Source organism: Hibiscus syriacus, unplaced genomic scaffold, assembly GCF_006381635.1.
Source record: "Hibiscus syriacus cultivar Baekdansim isolate YM2019G1 unplaced genomic scaffold, ASM638163v2 tig00112453_pilon, whole genome shotgun sequence".
Lineage (NCBI taxonomy): Eukaryota > Viridiplantae > Streptophyta > Magnoliopsida > Malvales > Malvaceae > Hibiscus > Hibiscus syriacus.
The window spans coordinates 244,359-266,610 of record NW_024063336.1 but is presented as its reverse complement, the minus strand read 5'-3'; the positions used below and the strand labels follow the sequence as shown (position 1 = coordinate 266,610).

General features: G+C 35.6%; 1 pseudogene; it reads right to left on the bottom strand.

The window, feature by feature from the left end:
• Positions 1-16,504: 16,504 nt before the first annotated feature.
• Positions 16,505-20,955, bottom strand: LOC120179783 (annotated as a pseudogene).
• Positions 20,956-22,252: the final 1,297 nt, after the last annotated feature.

Sequence of the window (22,252 nt, the reverse complement as noted above, 5' to 3'; positions counted from 1 at the left end):
ATACAATTACCAAATAATGATGAAGAACATGCAGATAACAGATAAGAATATGTTTCCTTATTGATATAGACATCTACAGACTTTTAGGCTGAGCTGAGGTTCCACTGATATCTCAGGTAGTAACAGATAGTAAGCTTTCAGTTCAGAGGGAAATATTTCGGATGACTGGGTTTAAGAGATCAGAATAGTGCGTCTAGTGTGTTTCCACAAAACCAGTGAAAATGTACATATCATTTTTAAAACAGTAGCAGTTTAATATATCTTTAAAAACCATGGTAAAACCCTCCAACCGAATGCCATATGCAGTTCCCCATAACTGCATAACCTAAGGGAGCACCTTGGGACCTGAGAGCATATACCCAAGAAAGTTCTCAGGGCCACGGGGCCTACCCAAGTAAAATCTCAGGGTTACAGTGCCTACCCAAGGGTTGCCTGAGGTCCATAAGGAATTACCAGTCGCTGTTGAACTTATACAATGAGTTACCGACAACGACTGAACCTGCCAGAGATAATAATTATCAGTCGGTGCTGAACATATATAAGGAATTACCAGCAGCGACTGAACCTGACAGAGTCTTCATACCAGATCCCAGAGTACCCCAAATAAAACATTTTCATCAGTAAACAGAGATATCAGAGATCAGATCAGAAATCAAGAAACATCCATGTGATCAGGAACACACTAGAGGTTCCATATATTATTCAAAGGTACTAGATCTTATCGGGTAGGGAAATAAAGATCTTCAATATACCAATAGAATACCGTAAATTAGTATCACTATCAAAATAGTTCATTAGCTGACAAGATCATCAGTTATTCAAAAAGTGATTTATCAAAATCATATAGTATTCGGACATTTTTCGGAGGCACTAAGTAATCAAAATGGTATTTATAATACTTTGCATCTGAGTTACTTGTGTTTTCAGATATGACCGAAGTGATTTCATTATTCAGGAAAATCAGAGGCATTTTGGGTATTAGGTTCTTGGAGAATTCATAGTGATTTGAGTTGATAAGGGAGAAACGAAGATCCATGACATTTATAATTTGTATCGATCTATCAGAATATCGAGTTAACTCAAGTTGAACAACTCCCAGAACTAATACATGTTGACCGGTCAATTCGTTACACTTCTAGGGTATTCACTTTTCAATGCAGACAACTCTTGTCAAATTGATCATCTTCAGAATCATCACTGAATGTCTTAAGGAGACGAACATATATTCCAATGGTCTTTACTTCATTTCTACATTTCAACAATATAAGGAAATGTTGATGTGCTTGATTCGTGGTTCAAAACCCTTATGGACAGTACAATATATATATAACCATTAGTGTTTCCAAACTTATCCAAGTCACTCACTTAACCCTAGGTCATTGAAGGTACTTAGGTCATATAATTTAGTTATTTTGTTATTCGAGGTTGATTTGTTCATTTCAGAGTTAAGGTTATTAGTTATTCCAAGGCTTAGACGTGCTTCAAATCATATGATACTTTAGGGGTATTCGAAATAAACCAGAATTTTAATCGGTGATTCCAAGATTCCAATGGATCATGAAATAAGTTCTCAGGTCGTCTCTATTATCATAGTCATCCATATTGCTTTTTACTCTTTAATGGTATTATCGTCATTTAATTCAATTCTGTCAGTAGTATCACTTCGGGTAACTTAAGCTTGAAATTATTCTAGTTCCTTTAGCATTCAGGGTACTTTGTTTATTTGATCACTAGAGGTTAATTTCAACACTAGGGGAAGTCTTGGTCATTTTTTAGTACAAAGGCATTTTTGTAATTTTATCACATGGTGTTATTTTTGGTAATTTCATTCCAAATACTTCCGACATTTAACCTTTAAGAAAATTTATCAAAATTCATAGATCTTAAAATCAAATAATTTATTATTAATTCACCAAAGTTATTATTAGTATTTCCTCTATTGATCTTCCACTTTCTTAAGTGAGCCATATAAGTCTTATTCGGTTACCGACTTTTTATAATATTCAAATCGAGTTTAGGAAGTGATCACTACATACATGTGACCAATTATACTCGCCCATGCAGAAATCAATACCAACATGTTCCATAAAGCATGAAACATGTAGTAATGTATTCCTCAGTTTCTGTGCCATACCGACCGACCATTTAAACTCCATTTGATCACCTTGGAACTTGAATTCAACGTCTAATAATTCCTCAGATACATAGCAATTGAATTTATGTCAGTAACTGAACTTAATTTAGAAACCATATTGAATCTGAAGGTAAATCTCTGAACAACGGCTTATCGGGTGTGAATTTGGAAAAATAGAATTCGGAATCGAACTCAAGATATCGAAAAAATAAAATAGGGCTTTTTCAAAAAAAATTGACTTTTTCGCTCAAAATCAATGGTCGACGATTACGATCAGACTAATCAAAGTTAACAGTTTAACCGATCAACGGTCAACTCTGACCAAAGTCAATGGGTTGGGTCAAGTCAACGGGTCAGGTCAAAGAGGTTTGGGTCGGGCAGGCAATCGATTCTTTCAAACCGAGTTGACTGGTTCGGGCCTGTCCAAATCGGCTAGACTGATAGAAGGATCCAAAGCTGGAGACAAGCCCCACGCGCACCCGACGGCGTGTGAGATTTGGTCGGCGGTCGATTACTCCAAATTCAACCAAGGCTTCAGTTACATCAAAACCAATCCAATATCACACTTAAACCATACCAAAACTCACCCAATACTGATCGGTAACTTACCCAAATGGCGAACCGACGACGACGCGTCAATGATGAACAAAATATGTCGGGTTTTAAGCACACGACGACGGTGAATCCAATGATGCATGTGGTGAGGCGAGATAACGTCGGAGGCGGCCGGAATCGTTGAAGATATACACGGCGATGAGGAGTTTTCGACGGGCTTTTCTTGGCTCCTCCACGGTGAACAGCGTTTCACGTGGGCTAGGGGTTGGGTTTTGATCACCATTCGACGGTAAGTCTATTGGTAGCATCAGAGCGACGAACGGTGGTCGGACAACGGTAGAATCGGGTGACAAAGAGAGTCGACGGGGGAGAGAATTTGGGGGTTACGATCGGGGGTTTATTTTTCAACATTAACAAAAAAATGGGTAAATTTAGGACTAGGTCCTTGAATTTTCTATACTTTCTAAAACTGTCTATAAGTTTCAGAAACTCTTAATTTGACCCCTAATTTGGAGTGTTACACTATTTCTACCATTCTCTCTCTCTCTCTCTCTCATATGAAGAATACATACTCCGCCTAGTCCAATGATGGTCGGAACTCGTACAGCTTCGGTTCAAGTAAAACCAGAAAGCAAATACCAACACCAATACCGGAAGCAGTAGACATAATCAAGAGGTGAAGTCCATGGATTGCTCTTCTAGCATGGTTCTTAGACCAAATTTTGGTTGACATAGAGAGGTGAAACCATGACTAGACCGATCAACACAATCGCCACCCATTTCCCAAAAGGCCTGCTCGACAAGTGGATATACTTTTTTTCTTTTCCTTTTAATTGAAACGCGATTATAAGAAGATAAATATATTTGAAAGACTCAGAACTTATTTAATAATAAAAGTTAAAACAACCTTGACATATAACATACTCAAACCCGAGACTTTTAAAAATAATGATCCCTTTTTTATCTTATTTTTTAGCCGAATCTTTGAGTACCATATTTTACCAGAAGATGAGTCTAACACATAGACATAGATTTGTATTGGCTACTATACTCGAGTCCATCTAACAAGGTTGAACACTTGTTTTAGGTAGCCCTTGTGAAGGTTCAGGCATGTCATTGATAATATTTTTTAAGACAATAAACTTATCACAGGAAATTTTGCTACTCCTATATTTTCTTCTTTGTGGTGTTGATATTATTCTTTCTTGGACCTCACTTTTAGGAAGTGGGATGGTTTTGAAGATTTTAATGATTTATTTTCTTTATTGATGTTCTTGGTTGAGTGGCTTGATTACTAAAAGATTTCCCTGTTAGTGTAGCTATTTACATGTGATTTACTGATGAGGGTTTTTTGTTCACTGTAAGCACATCAGACATAATGTCTATAATTCTTTAATGCCAATGTTGCTAATTCTTTTTCGTTTTCTTTATAGCAACAACTTCAAGCACTTATGGAAACCCTCAACTCAACAGAACCTTATCACAATATGATAAGGTGTCACTTTCCTTATTTGCACGGTCAGTGTGAACGGGCTCCACAGTATTCTCCAACTGATGATCTATGTCTGGTGCTCTTGGCAAGTTCGATACTCCATATTCAACCTCTTTTTCGGACACTTGCACCAATGTCCCGAGCCCAACTCCGCTGCCCGTGACAATATCATCAACACTTATTAAAGTATTTTCACTAGATTAATCAAGATTTAATAAATTTAAATTAGTTTAGATTTATAAATTTTGGATTAGTCGAAATTTACTATGTATTCTAATTATATTTTATTTCGAAACTTATTATATAATTATCTTTTAAATTAATCGAGACTTAAAAAAATTAGAAAACATAATAAGTTTCGACTAATCCAAAAATTATAAGTCTCGACTAATTTAAATTTTGTATAAGTGTTGATAATATGTATATATGTTACATGTATATGTTATATATAATATATCTTTTTTTTAAAAAAATTATAATTTATAAGTTATCATTTTATAACCTAGGATATATTTCTTTTAAATTTTTATAATAAATTTAGTATTTCTAATATGAATATTTAATTTTTATATTTAATATTTTTTATATTTAATTTTTTGAATATTTGAATAATTTTATATTTATAATTTAAAATATTTTATTTTTAAAATAAATTAAAGAAGCCCTTGAACTTGTTTAAAAATTAATTAGGCCCTCGAACAAAGAAAAAAACAATTTAGTCCATCTGTAATGTAACTTGCCATGTCATCAGGCCCAATGGACTACCACTTCAGCTCCATGGACCACCACGTTAGTACTATAACGGTCAATAACGGAAAATGTTGGTCAAATGACTACATTAAGTTTATTTTTAAGTTAGAGGACCACGCTTATTTTTTAAAACTACAAGAGCTTGGGTGTTTTTTTTGCCAAAATATAAAAGTTTAAATATAAAAATACCATTAATTATTAATATTATTTATTAAATAAAAAAGTTATTTTAGTTTTAAAATATTATTATTTTATCTAATTTATTATTTTTTTCCATTAAAATTACAAAAGTCAACTTTTCATTTTTGGTGGCGCTCAATACTGGAAGTGATCTCTTCTAGTTGCCATGCGATTGTTCTAGCTTTGTCCAAGGCATAGGAACACCCGGTGACCTGATAATCTTATTTTTACCCATTTTTTAACCTTTTTTTAATTTATTTCATTATTTCATCAAATAAAAGAGAATCTCTAAAATGTTTTACTTTCACTAATTACTCCAATCATATATGAGGTGTGATTCATTTAAATTAGTATAAAGTTAAAGTAATTTTATATATTTTTGTAATTTTACATATATTAATAATTTGATGATTTGATGGTTATATTTTATATTGTAACCCCCAGACCCGGTCTGTAAGTTAGACCCAAATCTAAATGGTCACATATCTCATTCAGAGATTTTTTTTATATTTAAAACAACTTATAATACATTAGATATATACATAACAAAATAAAATATACAGATATATCCAAAACGATAGCAATACATGTCACCAAACACAACTGAAAAACATATAGAGATATACGTTCGTACAAAAAAAGTAGTTGATCCCCTGATACCAAATCTGCTGCTTACTGTCTGCTGTTATCTGAAAAAGGGTAAAACTATAGAATGAGCTAAAAAGCCCAATGTGCTCCATACAGTGTATAAAAACATACGAATAAAATATTCCAGTAAAATCGGTTATCAAACATGTTTTAAAAATATGAACACTACCCCCATCTGTCAAGTCCAAAATGTGTAGGTTCCCTAGAACCATACACACACCGTCAAGTCCAGTAAGGCCCTGAGCACAGAGCCGAGGAACTGGTAAGTAAGGCCCTGAGCACACAGCCAAGGAGCCTCCAGGTATACTTCCTCCAACATTATCTCCCCAACTAAAACATGTTTCGTTCGTAACGGATATATATATCGAAAATTAAAACATAATTCAGGTCAAGTAGCAGATCAGAATCCATGTCAAGTATCATATAAAAATCCAGGTCAAGTATCATATAAATCCAGGTCAAGTATCATATCAAAATCCAAGTCAAGTATCATATCAAAATCCAGGTCAAGTATCATATCAAAATCCAAGTCAAGTATCATATCAAAATCCAGGTCAAGTATCATATCAAAATTCAGGTTAAAAATCAGATAAACTATTTATGTGATAGTTTAAAATAGTAAGATAACCGTCAGGAAACACACCTGTAACAGTCGAGAAATCAGATAGAAGCCTACTACTGGGTCTGTCGATCACGCTCTGCTGCAGCGCTAGATCCTACGAATCGGAAAAATCCATATTGGAATCCTAATATAAATAATCTTAATCTTTATTTAAATAATATACCGAAACCTACGGGTAAGTCTAGTAGTACGTGGTTCGGGCTGATCTGACGAACGGACAACTCTGGACCTAACTGATCATCTCTCAGGTGAAACACCAGTACCTTCATAAAATATTTTATTGAATCAATTCCTTAACCAAATCTCAAATAAATAATCAAATATTAAAATACTAAGCATTTTGGGTTCACAAGCTCGATTCGGGAATTTCGGGTTAGAATTTGGCAAAACGGACTTCGGAATCAGATTCAGGACGTCGAAAAACATATGACCTTCCGATATTTAAATTCTTGGTCAAATTCAAAGTCAACAAGCTTGACTGACGATTTGGAGACTTTCGGATTTGAATTTGGTGAAATGGATCCCAAAAACGGATTTGGGACATCGAAAAATGTCATGATATGTATACTCAGAAATGATTAATGGTCATTTAATGGCCGGTCAAAGCCAGTCAAAGGTGGTCAAGATATGATCAACCATTTTCAAAATAATTACCAGAATACTATCATTTTTAAAATAATTACAAAAATATCACCTAAAATTATGAAAATATCATTTTTTAAAAAAATTATAAAATAACACCATTTTCAAAATAATTACCAAAATATCACCAGGTCAACAGTCAGGTCGGGTCAACGGGTCGGGTCGGGTCAATGGGTTGGGTCGGTAAACGGGTCGAGTTGGAACCGGTCAAACTGGTCATTTTGACATTCCCCACGAGCAGTTGCGGCGCGTGAGGGCGCGTGGGACCTCTTCCGGCAGCATATAATTCACAGAAAAATTCATAAAAATTATTTTGAATGATTTTGAGAAACTTACAAAGCTCGGTTCAAATTTTTGAACGGCGGAGAGCTCAATTTCAACAAATCGGAAACTTTGACCGCTTTATCTCCTCACGCACCGCCATCTACGGAGACCAAGGATGACAACGGTGAATTCGGAACGGCACAAGGAATACGATGGTGCGGGAGGTGTCGAAAACCGAGCGACGATCGGTGATGAATTTAAGATTTCCTCGGAGATGATGCTAAACAAACGTCGAGACTGTGACTTGAAATTCACGATGTTTGGCAGTGTTTCACTTCAGTTAATTTAAGGGGTTTGTTCCTCACTCGATGATGAACACGATTGTGTTTTCAAAACAACGATCGGAGGTCGGACGGCGTAGGGATCGTGGTTGGAAGTTGGGGCTTTGAGGGAGGAAATTTGGTGAATTCATTCTGATTTCAGAATGAATTTCACGCTTATAATGCGTGTATGTCGACACTCCAGGGGTAAATTCAAGGTTTGGTCCCTAAATTTTATTCTTCTCTAAAACAAACTACAAGTTTTAAAAACTTTCAATTTAGTCCCCAATTTCACCAAATTACTTAATTAAATCCTCAAATTTTAATTAAATATATATTTTTTCCAATTTTTGGGTTGTTACAATTCTCCCCCTCTACAAGAAATTTCGTCCTCGAAAATTTACCTTATAAAAATAGATGAGGAAATTGAGCCTCCATTGACTCCAAAGTCTCCCAAGTAGCTTCTGAGGTGCTACGATTACTCCACTGAACTTTGACCATTGGAATACGCCTATTCCAAAGAACTCGCTCATCTCTCTCTAAAACCTGAACCGGCTCCTCGTCATATGACAAATCAGGTCTCAGCTGTACCTCATCAACCTGGATGATGAGATCCGGATCTGGACGGTATCGCCTCAACATAGACACATGAAAAACATCATGAATACGACTGAGCTGGGGAGGCAACTCAAGTTGATAAGTAACAGGTCCAACTTTCTTCAAAATACGATACGGCCCATTAAATCGTGGACTCAGTTTACCCTTATGTCCAAATCTCAATACATTCTTCCATGAAGATACCTTGAGAAAAACCTGATCTCCAACCTCAAACTCGATATCCTTACGTCGCTTATCTGCGTATGATTTCTGCCTATCAAATGCCTCTTTTAAGCGATCACGGATTAATCTGGCAGTATCTTCAGTCTCTCGAACCAAGTTTGGACCCAAAGTTTTTCTATCATTCAACTCTGTCCAACATATTGGAGTACGACATCTACGTCCATACAGAGCCTCGTACGGTGCCATGCGAATACTTTCCTAGTAACATTATTGTAAGCAAACTCAGCTAATGGCAAGAAATTTTTCCCAACTACCATGGAAATTAATTACACAACCCCGTAACATATCCTCCAACACTTGAATAACTCGTTCAGACTGTCCATCAGTCTGAGGATGAAAATCTGTACTGAAATTCAAACGAGTACCCAGAGCCTCGTGCAAAGCTTTCCAGAACCTGGAAGTGAACCTCGGATCTCGATCAGATATGATAGACAATGGAACATCATGTAGTCTAATGATCTCAGAAATGTAAAACTTAGCCAGTTTGTCCAGAGATAATTAATTCGGATAGGGATAAAGTGTGTTGACTTGGTGAGTCGATCAATATTCACCCAAATAAAATCCTTTTTGGAAGGAGTCAGAGGAAGACTAGTAATGAAGTCCATTGTAATGCGCTCCCATTTCCACTCGGGAATTTTAATTGACTGTAACAATCCAGATGGATGCAACCTGCTGACAAGTCAAACACATCGCCACAAAATTTGAAATATTCTTTTCATACCGGTCCAAAAGTACGCTCCTTGAGATTATTATACATTTTGTCCCCGCCAGGATGCATAGCATAAGGACTACTATGCCTCCAGAAGAATAACCCTATCAACTCCATCATCTTTGGGGACGCAGTAACGACCATGAAACACAAAATACCATCTTGATCCACAATATACTCTGGACTCATTCCCTGCTTAACTTGTTTAATAATGGAATCAATGAACTATCCAGAAGTTATTTGATCTAATCTCCTCGGCCAAAGTAGTTTAACCTGCAACTCTGCTAACAGATTATTATCATCAAATAAACTCAAGTTGGCGAATAAGGATCTGAGATCTGATATCGTCTTACGGCTCAAGGCGCTGCCACTACATTAGCCTTCCCTGGATGATATTCTATCTCTAAATCATAGTCCTTTAGAAGCTCCAACCAAGACGCTGTCTCAAATTCAATTCTTTCTGAGTAAGTAGATACTTCAGACTCTTATTCAGTATAAATATAACACTTTTCTCCATATAGGTCCAGATCTTTAAAGTAAAAACCACAGTAGCTAACTCCAGATCGTGAATAGGATAGTTACGCTCATGCGACTTTAACTGACACGAAATAAGCGGCAACCTTCCTATCTTACATCAAAACACATCCTAATCCATAGTGAGAAGTATCACTGTAGACAAAAAATCCTTCCCAGATTCAGCTGAATCAGCACTGGGCTTGAGTTAGAACATCTTCAATTTCTCAAAGCTAGCTTGTGGTTCTCAGACCAGACAAATGGAACATCTTTCCTCAATAATTTTGTCAGAGGAGCTGCAATCAGGGAGAACCCTCAACGAAATGACGTAGTAACCAGCTAAGCCCAAGAAACTGGATCTCAGAAACGTTCCTTGGTTGCTTCCATTCAGAATAGGCTCCACTTTGCTTGGATCCACCCGAATACCATCAGCATAACGTATATCCAAGAAAAGTCACTTCGCTGAGCCATAACTCATACTTGCTCAACTTAGCGTATAGCTTATTCTCCATTAGAGTCTGTAGAACAATCTTTAAATGCTCCTCATGTTCTGCTTCACTTCTAGAATACACCAGTATATCATCAATGAATACAACTACAAACTGATCCAAATAAGGTCGAAACACCCGATGCATCAATCCATAAAAGCAGCAGGGCATTTGTTAACCGAATGACATCACTAAAAACTCATAATGCCCATACCGAGTACGGAAGCAGTCTTTAGAATATCTGAATCTTTCACCTTGAGTTGATAATAACCAGATCTCAAATCTATCTTTGAAAAGATAGAAGCCCCTCAAAATTGGTCAAATAGATCATCCTGGGTAGAGGATATTTGTTTTTACCGTGAGCTTTTTCAACTTCCTATCAATACAGAGTCTCAATGTCCTGTCTTTCTTCTTGACAAGAGAGCTGGGGCTCCCCACTGTGATACACTGGGTCGGATAAATCCCCTGTCCAACAACTCTAGAGTTGGACTTTCAGTTCCTTAAGCTCATTTGGGGCCATACGATAAGGATCCATTGAAACCGGAGTGGAACCAGAATAGACTTCAATCTCAAACTCAACTTCTCTATTCGGAGGTAATCCAGGCAACTCCTCGGGAAAAACATCGGAAATTATTTGATAATCCAGATGCCTTCAATATCAGATTGAGAAACTCATAGTATCCAATATATAAGCAAGAAACGCCTCAGAACCTTTCTTGATCATATTCTCAGCTACCAAAGCAGACACAATATTTGTCAGAAATCCATGGCGTACCCCGATCATTACAATCTTTCGATTATCTGGGGTCTTCAGAACAGCTCTCTTGGTCTCAATATCAATTTACTCGATGTTTGTCCAGCCAATCTACGCCGAGAATCAAATTAAACTGTTCCAAAGGTAACTTCATCAGGTCAGCCAGAAAATCTCCCCATTGATCTCTATAGGGTACTCTCTAAAATACGATCCAACACGATGGACTTGCCTAAGGGACTTTGAACTATCACTGAAGCTCATATTCTCACAGGAATATTTTGACCCTCAGAAACGGAATGCGATACAAAGGAATTGGTTGAACCACTATCAAACAATGCAAAGTAGGGAACTGAATGAATAGTAACAATACCTGTAATCATTAGGCCCATCACGATCCTGTCGAAGTCTAGCAGTATAAAACCATACAAGTTGTCTGGCCTCAATGTATGGACCCCTACTGAGATGCTCGGCCTCTACTAGCCGATCCTAGTACCCTGTCCTGATTACGACTCACTGTTGGAGTTTGAATAATATTCTGAGTACGTGCGGAGTACGAGTGGTGTCTGAAATGAATGATTTTGCTCTGGACAACCCTTCAAAAAATGGTCACCAGAACCACATTTATAACATGTGCCCAATTTCATCCTGCATTCTCCAAGATGTTGTTTTCCATAGTAATCACATGTCTTCAAAGGTTGCAACCCAGAAGATCCACCATGTCTAGAAGAATGTACAGCTGAAGAACCGGACCCACATTCCCGACACTCGCACCACCTCTCTGAAAGGATTCACCCCTGCCTCTCTTACTGGGGTATGCAGAAGAATCAATAGAACTAGAAGGCCTCCTGAATCGGGTTTGAGCTCGATCACTATCTCTCTTGTGCTCCATACCCAGTCGCTCTATTTCCTCAGCAGTCTTGGCTATCTCAACCAAGGCATCAAAATTCCTCTCCCGGTGAGTAGCAACTCGGCTCCTAATTTCGTACCGAAGTTCATTCTTGAACCACAAGCATTTATCTGTCTCTATCTCAACAAGTCCAGGAGCATAATGACTCAATCGGATAAACTCAACCTCGTAATCCATAACAGACATGCTACCCTGCTCCAGATATTGAAACCTAACGTCGCTCATGCATGTATCTCTCTCCGATGTAGCGCCTTCGGAAGTGTGTCTTAAAAAGAGCCCATGTTAACTGGTTTCTTAGAATACTACTAGAAATTGATTGCCGCCATCTGAAGCTCTCTTTCTTCAACATAGTTAGGGCCCCCTTCAACTTCTGCTCAGGTATGAGGTCCATCTCATCCTTAATCCTCTATGTTTCCTCCAACCAATACTCAGCTTCTGTCGGAGGTCCACCAGTAATACCCTCGAATGGAACTATACCACACGCGACCAAAGAATTTGAAATCTCAACCGCATTCATATTACTAGGGGCTTTGGCAGCTCTCTGAAACATGCAGAATATAGCTCTATTAATGACATCTTCATTCATGTCAGTATCCTCATCTCCAGTGATGGAGGGTCTCTCACAGGAGTAAACTGGTCATCATGAGAAAGGGTCGGATCTACTTTCGGAATAGGAGGATCACGTGGAGACATCGGATCGTCGATCGTAGCAGAAGGTCGAGCGACTCGCCCTCGACAATGGCCACGTCCTGTCCTATGTCCTCTAGTAGCACTCATCGTTGGATCTATAAGGCTCTACAGAAAGAATTTAAAACATATGTCAGATTAGCATCAGTGATCTCGAGAAAACTTTAAATCATAAAATAAGGTGACACGTTTTTTTTTTCTTTCAAAGTTTCTTTAAAATCCAAAGTTTATGACCCATACAGTCCGACTGTTTAAAACCGAAAGCTCTGACACCACCAAATGTAACCCCCTAGACCCAGTCTGTAAGTTAGACCCAAATCTAAGTGGTCACATATCCCATTCATAGATTTTTTTTTTTATTTAAAACAACTTATAATACATTAGATATAATACGAAACAAAATAAAATAGTACATATATATCCAAAACGATAGCAAATACATGTCACCAAACACAACTGAAAAACATATAGATATACGTTCATACAAAATAAAGTAGTTGATCTCCCCTGATGCCAAATCTGCAGCTGTCTGTTATTAACTGAAAAAGGGTAAAACTATAGAATGAGCTAAAAAGCCCAGTGTGCTCCGTACAGTGTATAAAAACATACGAATAAAATATTCTAGTAAAATCGGTTATCAAACATATTTTAAAAATATGAACACTACCCCCATCCGTCAAGTCCAAAATGTGTAGGTTCCCCAGAACCATACACCCACCGTCAAGTCCAGTAAGGCCCTGAGCACACAGCCGAGGAGCTGGTAAGTAAGGCCCTGAGCACACAGCCAAGGAGCCTCCAGGTATACTTCCTCCAACATTATCCCCCAAATAAAACATATTCCGTTCGTAACGGATATATATATAAAAAATTAAAACATAATTCAGGTCAAGTAGCAGATCAGAATCCATGTCAAGTATCACATAAAAATCCAGGTCAAGTATCATATAAAAATCCAGGTCAAGTAGCATATCAAAATTCAGGTCAAGTATCATATCAAAATTCAGGTTAAAAATCAGATAAACTATTTATGTGATAGTTTAAAACAGTAAGATAACACCGTCAGGAAACACACCTATAACAGTCTGAGAAATCAGATAGAGAAGCCTACTACTGGGTCTGTCGATCACGCTCTGCTGCAGCGCTGGATCTTACGAATCGAAAAAATCCATATTGGAATCCTAATATAAATAATCTTAATCTTTATTTAAATAATATACAGAAACCTACGGGTAAGTCTAGTAGTACGTGGTTCGGCCTGATCTGACGAGTGGACAACTCCGGACCTAACTGATCCTCTCTCAGGTGAAACACCAGTACCTTTATAAAATATTTTATTGAATCAATTCTTTAACCAAATCTCAAATAAATAATCAAAATATTAAAATACTAAGCATTTTGGGTTCACAAGCTCGATTCGGGAATTTCGAGTCAGAATTTGGCAAAACAGACTTCGGAATCAGATTCAGGACGTCGAAAAACATAAAGTATAACCTTCAGGATATTTAAATTCTTGGTCAAATTCAAAGTCAACGGGTTTGACTGACGACTAGGAGACTTTCAGGTTTGAATTTGGTGAAATGGATCCCAAAAACGGATTTGTGACGTCGAAATGTCAGAATAGGTATACTCGGAAAAGATTAACGGCCGTTTAATGGCCGGTCAAAGCCGGTCAAAGTTCTAGTCAAAGGTGGTCAAGATATGATCAACCATTTTACACAATTATCAATTTTTTAAAAAAAATTACAAAAAAGCACCATTTCCAAAATAATTACCAAAATACCATCATTTTCAAAATAATTACAAAAATATCACCTAAAATTACGAAAATATCATTTTTTTTAAATTACAAAAATAGCACTATTTTCAAAATAATTACCAAAATATCACCAGGTCAACGGGTCGGGTCGGGTCAACGGGTTGGGTCGGGTAAACGGGTCGGGTCAGGTTGGAACCGGTCAAACCGATCATTTTGACATTCACACGCGCAGTGGCGGCGCGTGCCTCTTTCGGCAGCATATAATTCACGGAAAAATTCCTAAAAATTATTTTGAATAATTTTGAGATACTTACAAAGCTCGGTTCAAAGTTTTGAACGGTGGAGAGCTCGATTTCAACAAATCGAAAACTTTGACCGCTTCACCTCCTCACGCGCCGCCGTCTACGGAGACCAAGGATGACACCGACGAACTCGGAACGGCACAAGGAACACGATGGTGCGGGAAGTGTCGAAAACCGAGCGACTATTGGTGATGAATTTAAGATTTCCTCGGCGATGGTGCTAAAAAAACGTCGAGACTTTGACTTGAAATTCACGACGTATGGCAGCGTTTCACTTCAATTCATTTAAGGGGTTTGTTCCTCGCACGATGATGAACACGATTGTGTTTTCAAAACAACGATCGGAGGTCAGACAACGTCGGGATCGTGGTTGGAAGTTGGGGCTTTGAGAGAGGAAATTTGGTGAAATTCATTTTGATTTCATAATGAATTTCACGCTTATAATGCGTGTATGCCGACACTCTAGGGGTAAATTTAGGGTTTGGTCCTTAAATTTCTTTCATCTCTAAAACAAGCTATAAGTTTTAAAAACTTTTAATTTAGTCCCAAATTTCACCAAATTACTTAATTAAATCCTCAAATTTCAATTAAATATATATATTTTTTCCAATTTCTGGGTTGTTACATATATTCTATTCACTTAAATTATACATCAATAAACGACAAAGTTTTAAACTAATATGATAAAGATCATAATGATTCATAGTTTTACATATACGACAAGTATATTTATATTGATATTTGACAATTGAATTATTAAAATATTAATTATATGAAAAGTAATGGAAGTATATATTATGCTCTCCTTCCAGTAATTGTGAATTCTCATTATCTTTATTTTTATTGATACATGAACAACTATTTTGATTAACTTTTTTGTTATAATTTCAATGAAGAATAAAATAGTAAATTAAATTAATAATAATATTTTAAAAAATAAAGGCAAAAGGGTAACTTTTGTCCATGTAGTAGACTCAATTTATCACTTTCGGCCCTATCGTATTTTCACATCAATTTAGCTCTTGAAGTTGCCCAATTGCATCATTTTATACTCTACCCCTAACTTAAAACTCTAAATTATAAACTATAAACCTTAAACCATAACCTCATAAGCTCTAAATCATAAATCATGAACCCTAAATCTTAATTTAGGATTCATATTTTAGAGTTGTAAGTCAGGGTAAAGCATAAAATGATGCTATTAAAAAACTTTGAGTACTAAACTAATACGAAAATAATATAGAGACAAAAATAATAAATTGAATCTACTACAGGGGCAAAGGTGACCGTTAAGCCAAAAATAAATATAACCTATTTTTATTTAATATTAATACTAATAATTAATGGTATTTTATATTTTATTTTTTTATATTCTAAATTTAAAATATTTTTAATTTTTTTAATAAAATCAAATAAGTTCTTAAACTTTAAAAATATATTGGTTAAAATGCCACATTGATTTTTTCTAAGTTTAAGAGTCACATTGAATAAAAAAATTCGACAGCCATATTTATTGATTTTAGAAAAATACGAGGACTTTAAGTATACTTTTGCCACATTGGCTTGAAGCGTGAATGGACCGAAAGGTTTTGTAGTATTTTCTTATAGGTGTGGGTAGGTGGGGCCGAGCACGAGATGTTTAATTTAATAGTATTTAGTTTTTATAATTAAATAAGATCACGTGTGGAAGCAATTCAGCGTCACGTCTTCTTTTTCTCCGTCAATGCACTGTGGGTTTTAGGTTGGTTTCAATGCTTATGTTACTCGCCAACTGCTGCATCAGATCACGCGCTTTATATAGTTAGACATACCCCTCATGTGGTCCAAAAATAGACCACAGTTAAAGCCGAAGTTTAGGAGAGAATAATAATTTATAAACAATGTTACTCGCCAACTGAAGCATCAAGACTCACGCGCTTTATGAACAATATGTTGTATTAGAAGGAAATAATGAATATCTTATCATCGTCTGATCCAATATCCCCCACCCTGAAACACACAAAACAAATTCCTCTGAACAAATCATCCCCTGGAATCATGGGGGTTTTAGAGACAAAAAAAATGTGGGGAAATCGAAACTTTAGCCTGTGATGAAAATATGGCAAAAGATGGGTGTTTCCTCCAACCTTAAAATCATCCAAAATGGTGGATCCACATTGCCTCAAATTATGAACAGTATTTGCCCTCATTCACAACAACCCGGCCTCGAACAGATTTCTCCGTCTCAAAGACTCGTCAACGAGCTTGAAAGTTTTCTTCACAAGCTTCTGGTCAAGCGCATTGGTCCTGTAGATCTTAAAGAGTCGATCTACTCGATCAGGGCCGGAGCTTTGAAAATATAACTCCTCGAATTTCTTCTTTACGAACCTTAACATAAAGATCCTTCTTAGTAAGGATTTATGATGGGAATAAAAAAAAATTGCTTACTCGTATGCATGCTCCATCTCTTGTTTTCCCGTTGAAACGGGCTGGTAGTCTTTGAACCACTGGCAAACATTTAATGGAACCTACATAATGTTGGGCATCAAAGGCCACACTGATACCAAAACATTATTCTAAAATTTATACCATTCTACTGGCCTTTACCTTTAGAACCTTCTTTTCAAATATGTCGAATTTGTTGAGAAGCAGCATGAAGGATGTTTTCTGCAGAAAAGAACCAGGTTTTAAAATAAGCAAAATTCCAGCTATGGTCAATACTTGATTATTAGATACACAAGGAGCATATATAGCCTAAAGAGAACCTCAAAGCATGGCTGCTTTAACACCCAATCAAAGAGTTCTTTAGTCTCCATCATCCGGTTCTTCTGTTCATCCTCGAAAAGTGTTTGATCTTACCTAAAACTGCAACAGTTTCTCAGTTAACGTTTCTGCATTTTATACCAGGCTCTGGTATAGAAACAGCTAGGTACCGTTACCTATACAGACAAAACAGAATTTAGAGATGGCAAAAGTAAAACAGATCTTACTCGCTAATAGCAGCACAAAATATCACAGCTGTTACACCTTCAAAAAGATGGATCCATTTCCTCTCGTTTCTCTGGCCTCCCACATCGAAAAGCCTGTATACTTCACCACTTTTCTTATTCTCCCCCACAGGGCTGCAAAGCAAACGTCACAGACGACGCAAATTAGTAATCAATATATCCTACAAAATGCCAGATACAGGAACCTATGTAGCATCTATGATGTAACCATAACCGAGTAACAATTTTCATGTATCTATATAAGCATATAAATCTGAACTCAATCAGATTTTCGAGAAGGCAAAAACATGGTTCCTTTATTAGGTTTAACTTAATGCTCACATCAATGAATTTGCATAAACAAAGGAACGACTAAATCACTAAATATAGCTCACCTGAACTGGATTTCGACAACACCAGTTGTACGAACTCTTGAATATAGAACATCCTCCTGCAATACGAACCAGAGTAAGAAGCTGATTAGAGAAAATATCTTTAAAGATAAGTTATATAATGCAATGCCAACAACAGCTTGAATATTAAAGAAGCCAATTTTCGTTTCAAGGTTTTGTTTATCATGCATGCTCATCTTGAGGAGAGTATTAATCATATGTATGACGATTTTTTATGGGCAGAACATATGCATGACGCTAAAACCTCTTTAAGAAGGAGGTGTTGCAAATTCTAGATACCTTTGTTGGAATATAATTGGCATCCGACAATCTTTGCAAATTTTCCATGAAATAATGAGTACAATCTGGTACTTGAAGTTCATTACCACGAGTATAGGTTTCCTACAAGTAAACAGAGTGATTAAGTACTAAAACGCACCATAGAAAAGACCTAAACACAAAACTAAGCGATGGAGCTACAAAATCAGCTTATATCATTTATATATAAGCATACTAGCACAGTTACCTGAATTGCAGAATCTTTCCAGAGAGTTTCTATCTCCTGTGCAAGTTCTCTATTCAGACGTGGAAAGTCCAACCTGCTTCCAATTTCTGACAGTTTCTCTCCAATAACCTGATAGAGAATAAAAGTTTATGTGATATCTTGACCACTGATGCAATAACTGATAATTTCAAAAAGGAAGATGAGGAGAAACTAATTGGAAAGCAATTACTAAACTTTATAAATATCGGTTAGCATAAAATAGACGACTTCAAACCTTATTTTCGCTGAATATAACATATTTGGAAGAATCTGCTTCATTTTGGGCAAATTCCTTTGATCCATCATACAGTATCAATACACCATGCAAAGCACGATTTAAAAACATAGAAAAAGATCCTCTCGTGATAGAAATAAAAAGTTTGCATCATAGATAACTGACACCTGAAGGGAAATAAACCAACACACCCTTTTTAGGTTTTGCGTACTTTTATAGTCTGATAGATGTTTGCATGGATGACTGAGATATAGCTCTTTAGTTCTTCCTCGACAAAACCAGTTTGAAACAGAAGCTTTATCTGCAGACAAGCCATGTAGAATAAAAAGATGAGTCAACAAATATGAAATAGATCCAATAAAGGATCAATCAATCAGTCTAACCTGCTTAAAAATTGTTGACTTCCCAGATTCACCAGCACCTTAAAAACAATGAACATTTCAATCATTAATGGAGCGACCCAGAAAAGAGAAGGGGAGGGTATTGAAAGAACATAAAAGCAGTGCAGCAAATCAGCATGAACGCTTTAGGGTGTTCAACTTCTTATCTCAATGGTTATGGGGTAATGAGTACTTTAAGCACCTAATGCCCATCTGCCGACAGCAATTCTATGATAAGTATTGCTACTTCATATGTCTCAGGATGAAAGTAGTGGACTGCAACCATTGAAAGATTATGTGATAAGACTGATTTGCAAATCAAGTCCACAAGGACTGTACCTAAGCATAAACATTTATATATATAAACAGGTTGGTGATGGTTTTTTTTTTTGGATTGTGCTCAACAGGAACCATAAGCGATTCCCACATTGATTGATATCTTCATAGGAATGAGATTAACAGTCGAAATATGAGTACATATTTGCAAACAAGGAAACAATGAATGTAATCTATGTTGTACAAACCAAGTAGTAAAAGCTTTTGGATATGCTTTTCAGCCTTTCTCTCTTGTTCAATTCTCCTTCAATTTCTGCAGCCTGAAAATGAACAAACTCAAAATTAAACTGAAACTGAACAAACTCGAAATCAAATTGAAACTGAAATGAAGAAAGAGCTAGTCCAATTGGACTCCATAAAAGGATGATAGACCATCTATGTAAACAGTGTTTACCTGTGCGTTCTTCTCGGCATCAGCTTCATTGTAACTACGATGTTTGCTGCATAATAAACCCAGATTCTCTAGAACAATATTTAGCATCGAAGATGTGTAAATTAAGCACCGAAAGACATCTTATGTGCCCTTGCCTACTAAAGTATTTGCTGAATGTATGTAAGCAGACAATGATTACAGTCGTATCCCCTACAGGAGATCCTTAAGTAAGAAATCATGAAATTACTTAAACCAAGCAAGGTAAAATCGAAGAAAATTCTACTGCTGGAAACATGGATTCAACGGCCATAATCAGGTTATGAACAACAAAGTAGAAATACAGACCATAGCATATCACAATTGATTAAATTCCCCTACCCAGATTTAAGACTGCAAATTTCTACCCAAATCCAAGACATTTCACGTGAATCTACAAACTTAATGAGACCATGGCACTGAAGCACATGGCCACGTTTAAGACAAAAACTAATACACCATCCATACATGAATGTCCATTTCTGTTTTCATTATGACCATAATCAATACACTCTCCGTTAGATGTTTACGATGTTTTGGACTTCTACCCTCTTTTACAGCATAATTTACATGCCTGCTAGGCTTATCCTTAAATGATTAGAGATTAAAGTGCTCAATTTTGTCGAACGAACAGAAATCACATCCTCTCAGCACTTCACAAGTCCACCAGTTTGACAAGAACCACAAATCTTAGCTGCTCAACGTATCACTCACCAGAAAGCTTTCACTTCAAAGAAGCGATAAGAAATCAGTAGAATGAAGCCACAAACTAGTTAGACAAAAGGATAATCAGAACACAAAAAGAGCATAGCCAAAATCCTCCTGATCTAATCACCACAAAACCAACAAAGAGATCTCCAAAATCAGGCCAAAAAAATTCAAAAGATCTAAAGAAGAAAAATACGGGAACTTCAACAAGATGCAAACAAAAACAAAAGAAGAAAAAGTAACTTACACGATAAAAAGAAGGGTCTAATAAAAGTTAATGGAGTGAAAGGGTTGGCTTTAGATTTGGACAATTGAGGCAGGCAAATAAAGAGTGATAAGAACTTTTTTTTAAAAAAAATTAGCTATGGATATGTTATTTTATTAGTATAAATAAAAAATGTTTGAAATTTTTGTTTGGGAGAGTAAAACAAGGAAGAAGAAAGATGTAGACGCAAGCGTAGGAAAGAGAGAAAGAGCACCGAAAGCTGTTGGCTTGGGAAGTTATGCGGTTGGACGTTTAAAAACGGCTAAAAAATTGTATGATCGGTTAAATAAGTGACTAATTAAAATTTAAATCGTTTATATTATATTATTTAACCGAAAATATTATCAAGTACAATAAAATATTAGGTACCGTTTATATAATGTAATAGGTATGACTTATATAATAAAATTGGTTAATTACAAGAAACATTATCAAATATAATAACATATTAGGTACAACTTATATAATGTAATAAGTAGCGCTTATATAATAAAATATGTTAATTATTATAAATATTATTAAGCACAATAACATATTAGGCATTTCTTATATAACGTAATAGGTAGTGCTTATATAATAAAATATGTTAATTATTTAATTTGTTATTACAATATATTAGGTAAACGCCTAAAATATTATTAAAGATAACATAACCGGTTATTTACTTGGAACATTATCAAGTATAATAATGTAAACGGTAAAAAAAATAGGCTCTACCAATTACATTAAACTACCTACCAAATATGTTGAAAGTGTCGATTCTATTTAAATAAATATTGACACTTTTGGAATTTAAAAGAAAAGCAGTAATAGCATCTATAAAGTATATATACTTTATAAAAATATATCGATACTTTACAATATAACAAGTAAAAATATGACAAAACCAGTTTCATTATGACAAAGCCGATAAAATTTACCGGATATGTTGAAATGCTTGAAAATGTTTCCAGTAATTAACATGTTTTATTATATAAGCGTTATTTATTACATTATATAAACGCTACCTATTACATTATATAAGTGCTACCTATTACATTATATAAGTGATATCTTATATGTTATTGTTCTTGATAATGTTTCCAATAATTAATCTATTTTATTATATAAGCGCTACCTATTAGATTATATAAACACTACCTATTACATCATATTTTTATAAAAATGATCGATACTTTACAATATAACATGTAAAAATATGACAAAATCAGTTTCATTATAATAAAACCGGTAAAATTTACCTGATATATTGAAAGTATAAATACTTTTTATAAAAATGTATCGATACTTTGTTGAAAGTTATGTAATTTATGTTTCAAAAAAATTTAATAGTTCTACCTACAATATTAATTTAATAATTTCATTTACACAAAAAATTATTTGATTGTTTAGATATTTTATAAAATATTATTTAGAATTTAAATTTAATAATTTTAACCAAATATAATAATAAA